This window comes from Pteropus medius, unplaced genomic scaffold (assembly GCF_902729225.1).
Source record: "Pteropus medius unplaced genomic scaffold, Ma_sr-lr_union100, whole genome shotgun sequence".
Taxonomy (NCBI): Eukaryota; Metazoa; Chordata; class Mammalia; order Chiroptera; family Pteropodidae; genus Pteropus; species Pteropus medius.
In genome coordinates, this window is record NW_024353909.1 from 2,330,120 (window position 1) to 2,345,373 (window position 15,254).

The window sequence follows — 15,254 nt, forward strand, 5'->3', positions numbered from 1 at the left end:
CTGCACCTTTCTTACCTGCAGGCCCCGGGCTTGGGCACAGAAAAGGTCTCCTCACTGGAACCCCTGTTCTTCCCCCTGGTAACCCTGACATTCTTGCAATCAAATCTGCACCGTCTAGTAAGGGATTTCAAACTGTTTTCTTATTACTAAATGGAGAGGTATTAACAACACAATGCAGAAATTAAAAAAAGAAATAAAGAAAGGCTGTGGGTGAGGAGTTGGGGGAGAAAAGAAAAGACAGCCGCCTGCTCTTTTCTTCTTGGTATTATTATTTGTGACAAAGCCCTGGGTCCATTTTTCTTCATAATTTGCAGGACTCCTAATGGGAACAGCACCTCCCAATTACCATGGCTGCCAAAGGCTAATTTGGTTACCCTCCGGATCCACAATAGCGAAACTGTGTCGAGTCTTTGTGGATATTTGCATACTATACATACCAGGAATGTAAAACAGCTGCCTGGCCCCTCTCCCACTATCATGGCAATTATGGGTCATTAGCTACCCGCCCCCCCACCCCCTCTTTTCTTGTTCTCATCTTCCAGGGTCTGGTAGGCAGTGGTAGGCAGCTGACGGATTTGCAGAGACAAGAAATGAGAGCGGAGCTGCGGAGCCTATTTATGAAGAGTCGGAGGCTGACGGACTGCCACTTGAATTGTGCTAACGCGGCCCTGTGCTTTTATTCGTGATTACCTCCTCTTCTTTTCTTCCACCCGCTCCAGCCCGGCCAGGGCTCCCCCCTTCTCCTTTGCGAAGCTTCTCCGAGAGTCAGTGCCGGCCCCGCACGTGTCTATGTGTAGCCTTTTTCTAGGAAGCCCGGCCTAGACTTCTGGGAGAGGCGTGTGCCGGCACTTGGCACTGGGGACACGCTCCGAGCGATCAGCCCACACCGCCCGAGCTGATCCGCATCAGGAGGGGGGATGCTTCATTTTTAAGTTTTCTTATTGAATCTTAGCCCCAGTGGAGGGGAGGAAAGTGGGAAGGCGTAGAACGAGAAAGGGGCTTACCCACCACCCGCTCTCTCCTTTGGAACAATGTGTTGTGTCTTGCGGTAGTTAATGGGAAGTTATAGTTTCGAATATAATTTTTCCCCCTTCAAGCTGCTAATTTTATTGACAATATGGATAGATTGAAAGACCCAAAGCTTTTGTGTTGTTTTGTTAAAGCAAATAAGTGAGGCACAAATGTAAATTACATCTCCAGGTTCACATTAGAGGTTTGCAAATAATACTGAGCTAATGGTTATTGCAAAGGAAAATAGCACTGGGATCAATATTCTATACAGTGGAAGGCGATACCTCTCTCTCTTTTAATCACCTCATTGCAGAAATGGCATTGAAATTTGAAATCTCATTTTCTCCATTTGTACAAATTGAACATAAATCACTATGAGTGAGGGGAGGTGGCAGGCGGCTTCACTCTTTGCTGGATTGCATTACTAATTAGTGTTGGGCTAAAGCAGTACACGGCCTGGGAGAGGCTTTGCTAGACCTCTGGCCAAAGGCAGGATGCTCTGGAAAGCCTGATATGTTGTCAAGAGGAGCCCTTCCCGGCGAGTTGGGAGTGGGTGAGGCTGTGGTCAGCCCTGCAAAAGAATGGAAACAAAGGGCAAAAGGGATTTCAGACGCTTGCTGGCTTATACCATTTTCCGTGCTGGGATGGCTGCTCCCCACCAATCCCCTTAGATGTCAGTGGAGTCAGAATGTATAGGACATCATGTTCCCAATAAGAAGTGAGGTGTCAGCTTCCAAGTCTTGCCTTTGTCTGTGTCTGTAGGAGTAGGGACCAGGGCGCCCTGGGATGAAAAGATTCTGCTCAATGTGGGCACCACCATGTAACCTCCCCACGCCTGCCTTCCGCCTACCAACACCAGCCGCCACTTCCTTCCCTCTGTCCTTTCCTTCCTTCATTCCTGGACTTTACACACTTGCACTGAGTGGCTGTAACAGCTCTAAGCTGGGTGACTGATGTTATCTCCCAAGGATCTTCAGAGACATCAAAGGGCCTCTGGTATTGTACCCACTTCAGCTACATATTCTCAGTGTCACAGTGTACTTGACTTACAGGGTTATATGGGAAAAGAATTCGAGACCTTTTTCTACCTCCCTGGGCTGAATTATCTCATGGCCTTGCATTTCTGGACTGGGCAGATACGGGGGGAGAATACCTTATATTAAAGGTGACCAAAGGAAGGTGGGTGAGAGAGTTGGTATCTGAAATGTGGGAACGGAGAGAAAGGGCAGTGGTGGGAGGTGTCCACCCGGCTTGGGAACTTTTGGATTTAGGACTTTGTTCTTGAAGGTCTGGGAAGACACGATGCAGGGAAGGGCTGTGCAGAGCCCTTGACTCGTCTTTGCCCTCTCGCTTGAATTAAGTAACGTTCTGCCGGGTGATTAATGGAGGGTGTTTAGTTCGTTAAACTCGATACCCCGAGGGCAGGATACTGGTAAAATATTTATATATTTATATGTGAGGCTGCTCCCATAAGGGTCAGTGTGTACAGATTAGCCCCAAATGAGACAAGGTAGTGTCCATCAGGGTGGGGCCTCAGCAATGGCCATTGACACCAGCATCCCCTGATGCAGCCCACGGGTCACCGTTAGAATGAAGAAAGACACCTTTTCATTCTCAGAAGGACAACCATTAAGGCCACAGAGGATCCGGCCGTGGCTAAGCAGGAGGTCTGGCTAGTCCCAGAGACAGCCAGGGCACCTGCACCATTCCAGGCACACTTCTGCCCTCTTCTGCCTGCCACTCCTTCGTGCCTGGGGAGAAAGGAGGAGGGGGAGAGTCCCATAGACTTATCAACACCCTGAGAATTTCCGTTCTTTTCCTCATCCTTAGCAGTGGCAGGAGGAGTTAAAAATAGGGGAGGCTAGGGGGAAAATTGGAAACAAGGTTCATTATCTAAGTTCCCTCTCATCCATTTCAATAGATGAAAGCAAAGAAAATACAGCACACCCCATCCAAACAGTAAGCAGGTGGTGGCTGCTAATAGAGAAGAAATAAAAACCTTTTAGAAATCAGAGCCAACTACAAAAAACACTGACAAAGTGGAATGAAAGTTCTGAACAATCAGTTCAAAGAAAAAGGTGTTTGAAATAAACCCTTAAAAACATTTCAAATGCTGAAGGAAAAAAAAAATAGCCGCTTTAGATATTTGAAGCAAGGATGACTTAATCGGGAGAGAGGAGTTTTTGGATTGTACTAAAAAAGAAAAAGAAAAAGGAAAAGAACTGAGGGGTCTTCGGAGGTGGGGGGCTCGGAGGACTGAGACCCGTCAGACGCGTGTACTGCCCTGCCGTGCACTGCCCTGCCAATCACAGGTCCATCACCAACTCCTGGGTTGACCTGTGGCTTTTAATCTCCTGTGCCTCCACTTGCCCAGCTATAAACTGGGGTTACTAATAGGCGTGTCTTCTTACCCCTGAGGAGGTGTAATAGGATAATGGACCTGATCCTATTGATGGAGAATGAGTAACTGCCATTTTGCGACCTCTGCCTTTAGAGGCCATGCAGGTCTCCTCCCAAAGACCTTTGGGGGACTCTCCCCTTTTTCGCTGAGTTTTAACATTCACTCATTTCACATGAGTTGCGCCTGCTTTATGCCAGGTGTGGCACATGATGCAAAATGAGGAAAGCATACCGCCCCCTTCCCTCAGGTCGATCCCTGGTTGAAAGAGGCAGGGAAGTTAACAGGTGAGGAAGCACGGGATGCCTCGGGAGCGCAGCCTAGAGGGCTTTCTAAAAGGAGATGATAACTAAGCTTGTTTCTAGCACAAGGGCGAAAGTGGCTGGGTGTCAAGGCTGGGAAAGCATCTCGGCTAAGGGAACAGCATGTACGAAATATGAGAGGGTTGAGTTTGGAGAACGTCAAGAAGACTCTATGGCAAAGGATTTGAGGCCCGAAGGGCAGAGTGAAGACAGAGGGAGGAGCCTGGATGGGAAGCGGAGACCATACCAATGGGCCTTTGGGTAAGTCAGGAATTATACTCCGTTGTTGGTCTAAAGGGCGGCAGTTTATTATTGTGGAGGCTCCCCAGTCATCAGCAACCCAGGATCCTTTTATTTTTCTGAGCCACCATCCTTAGCAAATGGCTTCCGTCTTCAAGTTCACCTCACTGGTAAGGAAGAAAGGTAGTACAGACATAGCATAGGCACCAAGCAGTCTTAGCACAGCCTTTTCCGACATATGAGGGAGTATGGATTTGTCTCAGGTGTGGTCTGTGCCCATTATCTTGATGAGATTTGCATTTATCTTGCATCCACACACTATCAAATATTGGCACCTCATTTTTCTGTTTTATGAAAGGGCTAGGAATCCTAAGGGACAGACGGGTACACAGAAAACTGCTTAGAGAAAACGATACAAAATTTAGAGATTTGCTGCAGTGAAAATAAAACCCAAGAGTTCTAAAACATGAGGTGACAGTACGTCCCAATTTCTCCAAGGGAGTCCTGGTGTGTGCCTGTTGTCTCAGCATCTCGTGCAGTTTAGCATTTATCCAGATTTTACTTTTATTATTTTTAACAAAGTTTGCCATTATTAATTGTTGGATTAAAATCAGCCAGGAGGGGCAGGTGGACCTCGGTTTTGTTCCGCTGGCTCCTGCTAAGGTTTTCATCCAGTTGTGTGTAAAATGCATGTTCAGTAAATAGAGTTCGCATTTTAACTTGTGGTTAAGGCTGAAACTACCAGGGATAACCGGTCTCTCTTTTCCCACTTCGTTCAAGACACAGGGTAATTGATGTCCCCTTCAATTAGTGCAGCATGCAGGATGCTTGCTGATGATTCAAAGTGTGCTCAGCTGTGAGCATTGGGGTTCAATAACCTCCTGGACTCCAGTGGCGGGAACAAGTGGCTGATGCTGCTGCCCCAGCTGGCTACCTGTGCTGTAGCCAGCACTGGGCAGCTCTAAGTGCAGCAAGCCACTATGATGCCTGTTGGCAGGGTCTGGGCAAACTGTGGAAAACTATAGGGTAGATATATTAGGCGGATATTGATCCCTTTCAGGAAATAGTCTGAGCAGCCCTAACAGAAGGTAGACTGCTCTTACAATAGCAGTTTTGTCATTTATTATAATTTAAATCAACATTTATTTTATTATTTGATAACATTTTTTATTTCAATATAAACCCTTTTGGCAGCAGTGAGCTCAAAAAACAAGAGTGCACGCTTAATGAAAATTAATTACTGAGTTCTCATTTCTTACCAAAGTTGATGAACGTGTAACTTGCACAAAATATTTAACAGCATTTACCATCTACCGTGGCAAATGAGTACATGAAAAACATAAGACAAAATTTGCTAACAAAATATCAGCACCTAATTTTAAAAATTGGTAGCTATTTTAAGAAGACTCTCTTGTAGATGAATTCACATATGAATCTGCAGAAGATGAGTTTACAGATTCCTCTGCAAAGCATGATTTTTCACTTATACCAAATGACTTTTTTTTTAATTCACTCTTTTTATTCCAAGTCTTCTTACATGTGCAAAATATGAAATGTTGGCACTTTAAGCAGAAGAAAAACTGCAAATAGTTCAAGATTATTGATTTTATTAGTGCTATTAGATGCTTTACAAAGAAAATCAGTTAGTTTTAATAATTGGGTCAAATTATCACTTCCAGTTGAGGAAATCAAAGTTTCTGGAAGTTCGTTCTAAAAGTGAAATATCTTATTATACTAGTGTCAAATTCATTTTTAAATGAACTTTTTAGTTTAATATTTAATATTCATTATTGTTTATAGTGATAATACACATTCAAATTTTGACGAAGCACAGCTTCATGGTAAAAGCAATGTTATTAGGAAATTAAGAAACTTATGAAGCAGAAATAGGCTTGAGATTTGTTTTGGTGTTCATATAATTCATACTTTCCTCCCACTAAGCTGCAATGTTGGAGCAAATGAAATAAAAGTTATATATAGTGGTTTAAATTTACAAATATTTTTGTGTATTCTGTTAGAATATTCACACCACAAAATTTTTCTGATGAAGCTGATGTTGAATATTAAAAATTACTTTACTGGGGCAATGTACACTTTCTCTTTGTTGCCCACTACCAAAAGAATTTTTAAAGATTTTTGTATCTTTGAAGAACTACTTTGTAAATCAACCAACACATTTTCCTATGGTAGTGAACTTATTTTATAAGCAAAGTTATAAATTTTGGTTGCATTATATTCAACATCAATTGGATAACTTTAACTTAAGTCTCCAAACAATGGAATGTTCAAAAGACTTCATTACAATTTTTGAAAACAATACTTGCAAACAGGAAAATAATGAAATCTATCACTAGACCAGAAAGAAAAAAAGCAAACAAATTAAATATTGGGAGCTCAAAAATTATAGATTTGTGATTTACAAAATTGTAATTGCTCTGTGGAATATCTTGATCTATTGGAAGACTTTCGATGGCATTTTCATTTTTAATTGCATGAAACTGAAAGGCTTATGATTTGGGATCATAGCGACAACTTATATGAAGAGTTTTTCACTGAAAAAAATATCTGAAAGAAGTACATGGGAGATAAAAAAACGACCTGAGAAAATATTTAGGCTAAAATATAACATAATTTAATATGAAAAATGGAATTGAAATATACTTTAGTAGAATTCGATCTGAACTCACAAGGCGTATTGGTAACTTTGGAGAAAATGTTTTTCTCAATTAAAGATAATATAATCTACAGAGAAGATTCAGATGTGAACAATTTCAAATTTATTAACAAAATGCAACTTTCACACTTTTCAGTATATAATACTTCAAAAAGCTTTAAAAATTCAACTTTGAAGATTATATGCAATTTTATGAAACGAAAAGATTAAAAAATAAATCCATGTTAAAAAAATTCTTTTGGAAAATACCATGATATAATAATATTAAAGATAAATGCAACTAAAAAACCATTAAAATATGTGAATATATGCCAAGCACCATTATTCTGCTAATGGTATTGTTTTTTGAATAATAGATTGAACAAAATAAGTTATTTTTAGTTTGCTTTAATGAACACAAATATATTTACTTGGCGGAAATAATTTCATTTTCAGAAAAGATTTTAAATAAAACTATTTTATAATCCCACCAATATAAATAAAATCAATTTATTGGTCAATAAGTTAATATTTTAAATTGCAAAATTTTGATTATTCCTAGCACCCCCTTTTACTTTCAGAAATCTCCTCCTTTGGTTGATAAATTATATGACCTCCCCAATAGGAATGAAAACTGAAGAAATACTTGGCAAGAAATGAGAGAGAAAATGGATCAAAAGGTCGGAGAGTAGAGGAGGGAACATGGAAGTACAAGAAGGAGGTAGGGAGACAGGAAGGGAGATGGGGAGCCGCCAGGGGCTGGAGCATGGCACGCTGCTCAGGGAGAAATCCCTCCTCGTGACCCTGGTGCAGGCCAGGAGACTCTCAAGTGTCAGGCAGATTTTGCCAGTACTGTTGTTTTCTCATATATGTCCTACCTTACTTTTGCCCTTTCTCCCTATTCAAATGGAAGTGACACCTTACACAAGTCAGCTAATGTAGGCTACTGTTATCTGATCCATTTCCACCCAAGGGCAGTGAGTATATCAGGGTATGGAGCCTGATGTACCTACCCTGTGGGTAACAGCGAAGAAGCAGTGGTGAATCCCAGAAAATGGCCCCCTGGCTTCATAATATAGTTTCTCTGATGACAATACTCATCCCCCTTTCTGAACGAAATGATTTATCAGCTAGACAGACAATACTAAGACTTGTCGAGTCTTCCATTCCTCGATTCATCTCTTATTCACTCAGTCATTCACTAATTCATTTACTCAATCAACCAAGAAGCATTTGTTAAGTACTTTTTATCCTCCTTCCCCTACTTCTCCCCCCACCCCTCCCCAAATGCTGTCTCACCTGGAGCAGTTTTATGTCAGAATGCAAGCAACTGCTCTTTGCTCTTGATATTTTCAATAGCAAAAGAAGAGCAATAACATAGATCCCCAAGAATGATTCTCCTTGTTTCCTTAGTGTGGCTTCCAACTGTTGTTTCTTTCCTGTCTGGTCTCAGACAATGTCCTGGGAAGACTTTTAGGACCTAGTAGCTGTTTCCTGCTCCAGGTTCCTCGTGCATTTTTCTGGACACAGAAACAAACCTAGTTCAAGCAAATAATGCTGTCATCGGGATCTTGTGCAGGCGTTGAAGGGCTAGGCCTGGCCAATGGGGTGCTATGTTTAAAATATCTTGAGATCTTCAGAAACATTTGTTTTTGTTCAGAAGTGTTCATTTGATGTTTCCCTGACCCACACAGTTTCCCTGTGGGCTTAAGCTCCCATTTGTTAAAGAAACAGATGGGAAAACCAGCTCAATTTGTGTTTGCTTTAGCATTTAGGACAGCTTACCATGAGTTGGTAGAGTTTGGACATTGCAGATAGTGACACATTATAGTTAACAAGCATACAAGGGAATATAATCAAGTGACCGATTTAGAGACATGGAAGCAGGGACCTGTCTAATTCCACAGAATAAATCATTGGTGGCACTGGAGGTGGAACCCTGTTATTCTACTGTGGACTCATTTAACTTGGGTGGGATGATCTACAGTAGGCCAGGAGAATCTCAGGTGTCAGGCTGATTTTGCCAAAACTGTTGGTTTCCCATAGATCTCCCACCTTATTATTGCCCTCCTCCCCCCAACAAATGCAAGTGACCTCAAACACAAGTCCGCTAATGTAGGCTATTGTTACATGATACAATTCCACCCAAGGGTACCCAAGAGGGCTGAGGAGTGCCCAACCTGTAGGCATGGCTCCTGCCATAGGGTCCTAGCCGAGAAAAGACAGCACGCTCAATGTGTTAATTTAATGAAGAGAGTTTAATTATGGAACTATTCACAGGGGTGAAAGAGTAAAGAGATCTGACAAAGAATGATGAAGCACCACAGAGAACTGAAATAGCAAGAAGAAAGAACAGTATTTCTGGTCCCTGGTGAAACCTGGGGCTGTGAGGGAGCTGGCTCCCTTTCTGCCTTGCCATGGTTTTGGCAGTGGCTGTGTCACTTTACCTATGGTAAGGCAGAGAGGGAGCCAGAATAACCAATTACCTGACCTCTGGCCTCCTTCTGGGCCTTCCTGTTGGCCCACCCACTGTGAGCTGGGGGAAATGGGAATCCAGGTGATGCAGTCTGTTGAGGTCAGTCTCCTGGGACACAGCAGGTGGAGAAGGAATGGAGGATGGGAGGTGGTCTGGAGGGGCAAATAAAATAATCAGTACACCCCTTATTTTCAGAATATCCTCCTGACTCAGACAATTATGATCTGTTCGAAACTCAGTTTGCTGTTTCTGGCATTGCTGGCAGAAGTAGAAAGTGTGCCCTTTCCATGTGGTAGAGCTTCTGGCAGCAAACTAGAAGTTTTGTGTCTCCATCAGTATCTACAGGATAGACAACAGCCTACAAGCCAGCTAAATGTGACTTCACGTCCTGCCAGAAACAAGATAACCCAAGAGCTATTTCTTTGAGTCTTTAGATTTGCCAATATTTAGAGATTTTCAAAACAGAGCCCTGAACTAGGAGTCAGAAAACCTGGGCTCCTGTCCCAGGTGGCTGTGGGTAATCCTCTCTGGGTGTTTCCTCATCTATGAAGTATGGAAGTTGTGTTAAAAAACTGGTTTAAATCTCTTTTGGGTCTAGCATTCGGTAGGTCTTTAAATTAAACCAAAAGACTACCAGGCAGGTGAGTGTCTGCACCATCCTCAGACATGAGCATATGGAGAGGCAGGAGGAGGCTCTGAAATGCTCAGGCCACTGGACCCATTGGGCATCACATTGTTCATTGTCAGAGTTAAAAGATGAGTCAGTCATTTATCACCATGAAGCGGGCTAGCTCCCATGCTTAAAATCTTAGATACGCTGCTCAGATGTCTCAGCTTGCTTCAGGGTCTTTCCCAGGCTAAGACTAATGGTAGAGATTCAGGCAATTCCTTAACTTTCCCCTTCTCCACCCAGGAGAATAGAGCCACTTGAGTGTCCCTTATGTGGGCTCCTATCAAGGGAAGTTGCTAGTAAAATGCTTTTCCTATAGTTCCCTCCAACCTAGTCCCCAAGGGTATCAGAACCTATAAAGGATCCCCTGAGATCTCTTTCGACCACTAACATCTAAATCAGTTGGACCTGCAGTAAAGGGTAGGCCTGAAGACAAATGGGGCTGAGAGAGTCTTCAAATGGAGGTCTCTCTTGCCCACATGTAAGAAAAGTAGGCTAAAAATAGCTGACCCTGGCCCATTTCTCTGACTGTGATTTGGACTTGCAGGTTGCCCAGTGGTCAAAATCAGCCCTCAGAAAGATGCACCTCAATCTGCTGCTCTTGACTGTGTAAGAACAGCTCCAACAGCTGTGCCAGTTACACGTCCTAAGAGCAATCAAGATTCTACATGGTACAGTTAATTGTTGACTATGATAACATATCTTGTTATCAGTTTTTCTTTAATGAATTCCTTAATAGATGTCATTAGACGTTAAGTGCTACATTACTTCCTCTAAGAAGAGATATATAAAGAAACTATGTACAAAAAAAATTTATGCTCTGAATCAGCCCCGGGTACCCGTCCTTAGCAATGGCAAACCACACTGTGGAATTACATTCTCCATAGCGATGTGCTCCCGTTAGCTTCTTTGGCTTCTGAGAATGTATCTTTGAGGATGAAATTTGAAGCTACAAGTAGATGTTAATTCAAAAAGGGGGTGAAGGACTTGGAATTCCAAGAAATTCACTGGATCCCATAGGGACACATAGCCATGATGAGAAATAGATAAACAATCTCAGTTTGTCAGCACCTTGTGTAGGGAATTAAGCTCAACCTCCATGTTAATGACACTTTCTCATTTAATTTCCTGTATACCACACTGAAAATACATCCATTGAAAGTGGAATTTCACTCCATAGAGCTGTCTTATTAAGTGAATGCGTATGAGGTTGTACCTGTCAAAACAAGATTCTGGAAGCTCATTTAGAACTATAATTTGGTGAGGGGAGGGTGGAGCCGAGGGGATCGTACCATGTAGGTCTATCACTGTTTTCTCGATGTCATTCTTGCTGTTCGTCGTTGGTTACTCATTAGCACTAAGCATTAATTATTAATAAGAGCTATATTGAGCACCAGCAGCCTGCTCTCTGCTATGTCCAGCGTGGGCCGTTCTAGATCATCAACTCAGTGGACGACAAGCTAAACGTAAGGGCAGGTGTAGATGAAGCAGCAAAGTGCAGGCCTGGAGTCCTTTCAGGGAGGGTTTCATTACAGGGCCAGACCTCTGGCCTCTAGATGGGCTTCGACAAGTAGACAGTGCATTAAAGCCCCATGGAGGCAGCAAAAGTGCATGTTATCTGTAGGAAAAATGAAAGAGTCAAATTTTCTACTCAAGGTCAAGTGTGCCTCAAAGATGGACAGCATCAGCATCACCTAGGAACTTAATAAAATGCAGTCTTGGGCCCCATCCTGGACCCAGTGAGTAAGAATCTGCATTTTTACATAATCCCAAGGTGATGGATAAGCACATTAAGTTTGAGGCTCACTGCCTTAGTGATTCTCCAACTTTGCTGCATATTAGAGTCTTGTTAGGAGGTTGGAAAAATACTAATGGCCAGGCCTTACCCCAGACTAATAAAATCAGAATCTTAGAGTTTGGGACTAGGCATTAGCATGTTTTCAAAAGACCCAAGTAATTTCAGTGGGCAGTCAAATTTGAGAACCTCTAATCAAGAAGATTGTGACACTAGATTAACTTAAAATCCTTCCAGAATTTTGAGAACTCATTCTAAAACTTGGAATAGATCTGAGACCACTGTATGCATACAGGTGATCCACACCAACCTGGATACCTCCCCACTCCTCCCCATGCCCACGTCCAGCCTTCTTCTAGAACCTCTAATCACGCAAGAATCCTTGGCTGATCTTTCTTGGCCCCGTGTTCTACTGCCTTCCTGAAGTCCATTCCTGGCTTTTGTTGCTTGTTGTCCCCTCCAGGTGAGATCACATGGTTAGAGTCCCTCTGCTCTTGTGCAGCCTCTGTGCTTTTCATGGTTTTGGTTATCTAACGGAGGTCGAGAAGCTGGGTGGTGGAGGAGAGTGGAGCGCTGCTCTGCACCCCCATGCACTTGAACAGCGGCCTCTTATTTCCTTCTCCTCCTCACGCTGTGATCAGGCCAGAAAGGAGACCACTCATATGGAGGCCAATGAATAAGGTCATAGCCGACCCTATAGGAAGGCAGACTAAGTAGAAAACTGGATTCGTGATTGGAGCATGCTAAGGAGACATTCTCCCCAGCTTTGAGAGAGACCATTAGTTGTCCACCCAAGTCCTTTTTCCCTTCTTTCATAGTAATGTAATTTCTCTTCTGGGCATAATGCTGCTGAGTGTAAGAACTACATTTCCCAGTCTCCTTTGCAGCTAAATGTGAACATGTGACTAAGTTTGCAAGTCAATTTTCAGGAACCTTCCTTAAGAGACAGGTTGTACATACTCTTGTGCCCCTTCTTCTTTGTTCCTTCCATCCTGCTGCTTGGAATATAGTTGCAGCCATCTTGGACCATGAAAAGAGGGACCATCCTTTAGGGATGTTGGAGCAGTGAGCGGGAAAGGACCAGGGTTCTTGAGATGTTTGAGATGCAGAGTATTGGGCCACTTCCATTTGGACTTTGTTTACATGAGCACGAACTGAACTTTCATCTTGTTGAAGTCACAGTTGTTCTGGCCTGTCTGACACTTGCAACTGAATGTAATCTCAACTGATATACCACCTAAAGTTCTACATTCCACTTCTGAAGATTTAATTCTTTGAAAGTTAAAGACTTGTGTCACTCATCAGGAAAGATCTGATAAAATACAGATTATGTAGGATAGTCTCATAACTTAAATCTTTACAAGCAGCATTCTTAGCAGGTTGTCCAGGGCTGAGAAGACGTGTGAACAGCAGTAAAGCGCTAAATGGCAAAGGGGGATAGTTGAAGAAAATCTACCCTTTCATCATTCTGCCAGCCACTCTTTTGGTATTTGTCTTGGGCCTATAAGGACATGAGTTGATTACTGTTACCTAATTCCCGCCCCCCCTTTTTTTTTTATTATGAAAATTTGCAAATACAAAGTAAAATTGAAAAAACGTTTACAGTGAACACTCATATACTCACAGCCTACATTTAGCTGTTAGCATTGGAACACACTTTATCACAGTTTGTCCATCTCTTTGTCCCTCTACCCATCCATCAATTCATATTTTTTTAAACGCTTCAGCACCTGGTCTTCCTAGGTCGTCTCCCATCCAAGTACTAACCAGGCCCGACCCTGCTTAGCCTCTGAGATCAGATGAGATTGGGCATGTTCAGGGTGGCATGGTTATAGACTATCAATTCATTTTTAAAAATTGTATTGCAAAGTAAGTTGCAGGCATCAGTACACTTCCCCATGAATATTTCCCTACTACTTAAATTTTGCTCATCTTTTACAAATTTTTCTCTGCTTCTGTTGGAGCCTATTTCCCTATAAGGAAGGAGAGCAGGAGCTCCAGGACCTAGAGATCTGCATAGGTGTTCTTTTGTCTCTCCCAGCACCTGAAGGTACCAGGTAGTTAATGGAAGTAGATTCCAAAGTCAGACAGATGTTGTCCTGGAGCTGTCATGCTTACTCTTAAATTTGCTCCAAGGTTGTTGTCTAGACTTCTGTGAGCCTGTAGGTCTTCCTCCTTGCCTGACTCCTGCTGTTTCCTGTCATGACTTACTGAGATACAAAGATCATGCCCCATCAACCGGAATCTTCTCTATTCTCTTTAACTAGGTCTTCCTCTCTAAGCTCTGCAGTGACGCCTGCCTCCCTTTGTCCCATTCTTAGGGCCTCTGGTTAAGTGTTCTGTACCTGTCAGGCCCTACCCATGTCACCCCCCCACCCCCAAAAAACAGTTCAAAGCTCATATTTTGATATACGCTTCCTGTCTTAGCACTTCCTACGGTTGCAACTCAGCCTCCTGAGCGTCCTCCCTCCCACTCCCTGGAAACCCCAGAATATCAGACCTCCTGGAGCCGAAGAGGGAAAGAAGAATTCAGTGTTCAGTCACTGAGTTTTCTAGTAACAAGACAAGTACAGTACCTAGAGGGGTTAGTTTGATAAATGTTGCCACTGGTCAAGAACAATGTGTCAGGGATCATCTGAGCACTTTGTGTACATGTATATTACCTCATTTTATCCCTCCAATAACACTTTGAGGTAGATGTTTTTATTTTGCTTCCTTTTATAGCTGAAGAAATGGACACAGAGAAGTTAAGTATCTGGCCCACACTCGCACAGCTAATAAAAGTCTTCTAGATATATTTTTTTTCCTGACCAGGAAAAGTCAGGTTAGAAAGAATGATTTTTGTGGGGATGTTGAACCTAATGTTTTGTAGTGCTACAATTATGTTTATATTTTCATGTTGCTGGGTTTTTGTTTGTTTCTCAAGGCAGTGTGTTTCAAACTAGAATCTTTAGACCTCGAGGGTTTATGAACATTCTTGTGTTTTACTACATTTTCTTCTAAAGAGCTCTGCGCATTCTTTCAGTTTGAGAAACACGGGGGGCCGGGAGTGGGGTCTGTTCCTCCCAGTCTGTCCTGTTTTTATTGTCATGGCCCCAGACTGTAATTCAGGCCATTTAGGTGGCTCTGTCTCAGAAACTTTGTTTCACAGGACAGTTGGAGTAATTTTCTTATCCATCTCATCTGCATCTTGGGCTGAAATGGAGCTGAAAAAGGAGAAAGGGAGAGAAGGATGAGGTTGTAGTACAGGAAGGGGAGAGGCATAAACACAGACCCAGAGGCAAGAATCCACTGGAGCATTTTGGAGCAGCAGTCGGCTCGTCCCCTGGGGGTGGCAAGACTGAGCGAGGTTGTAGCTGCAGTAAGGTACGTGGACGACTTATCTCTAGAGCCTTGAATGCCAAGCTAGGGAGTCTGGAGGATGCTGTTGGCAACAGGGAGCCAGAGAAGGAACAGAAAGAAGACCCCACTAGGGTTACAGTCTCCAGTGAAACTTCAGAGGCGCCTGACAGAAACAGGCAAGGCAACTTCTGTGATGGGAGGAAGCGAGGCGAGAGTTGGCCGGGCCAGTTCTAGCAGCCCTCAGCCCATCCTGCCCGGCCCTCAGGGGAGTGACATGGGAGAGAGGCCCTCTGGTTCTGTCCCTATGCTGCGAGAAGGAAAACAGCAGCGCTGACCGTGGCTCAGTTCTCGTACCCTCAGTATAGTT

The 15,254-nt window shown here is 43.1% G+C and overlaps 1 pseudogene; it reads right to left on the reverse strand.

Annotated features, from left to right (window-relative positions):
* Positions 1–13,263: 13,263 nt before the first annotated feature.
* LOC120594033 (uncharacterized) lies at positions 13,264–13,382 on the reverse strand (annotated as a pseudogene).
* Between the last annotated feature and the right edge of the window lie 1,872 nt (positions 13,383–15,254).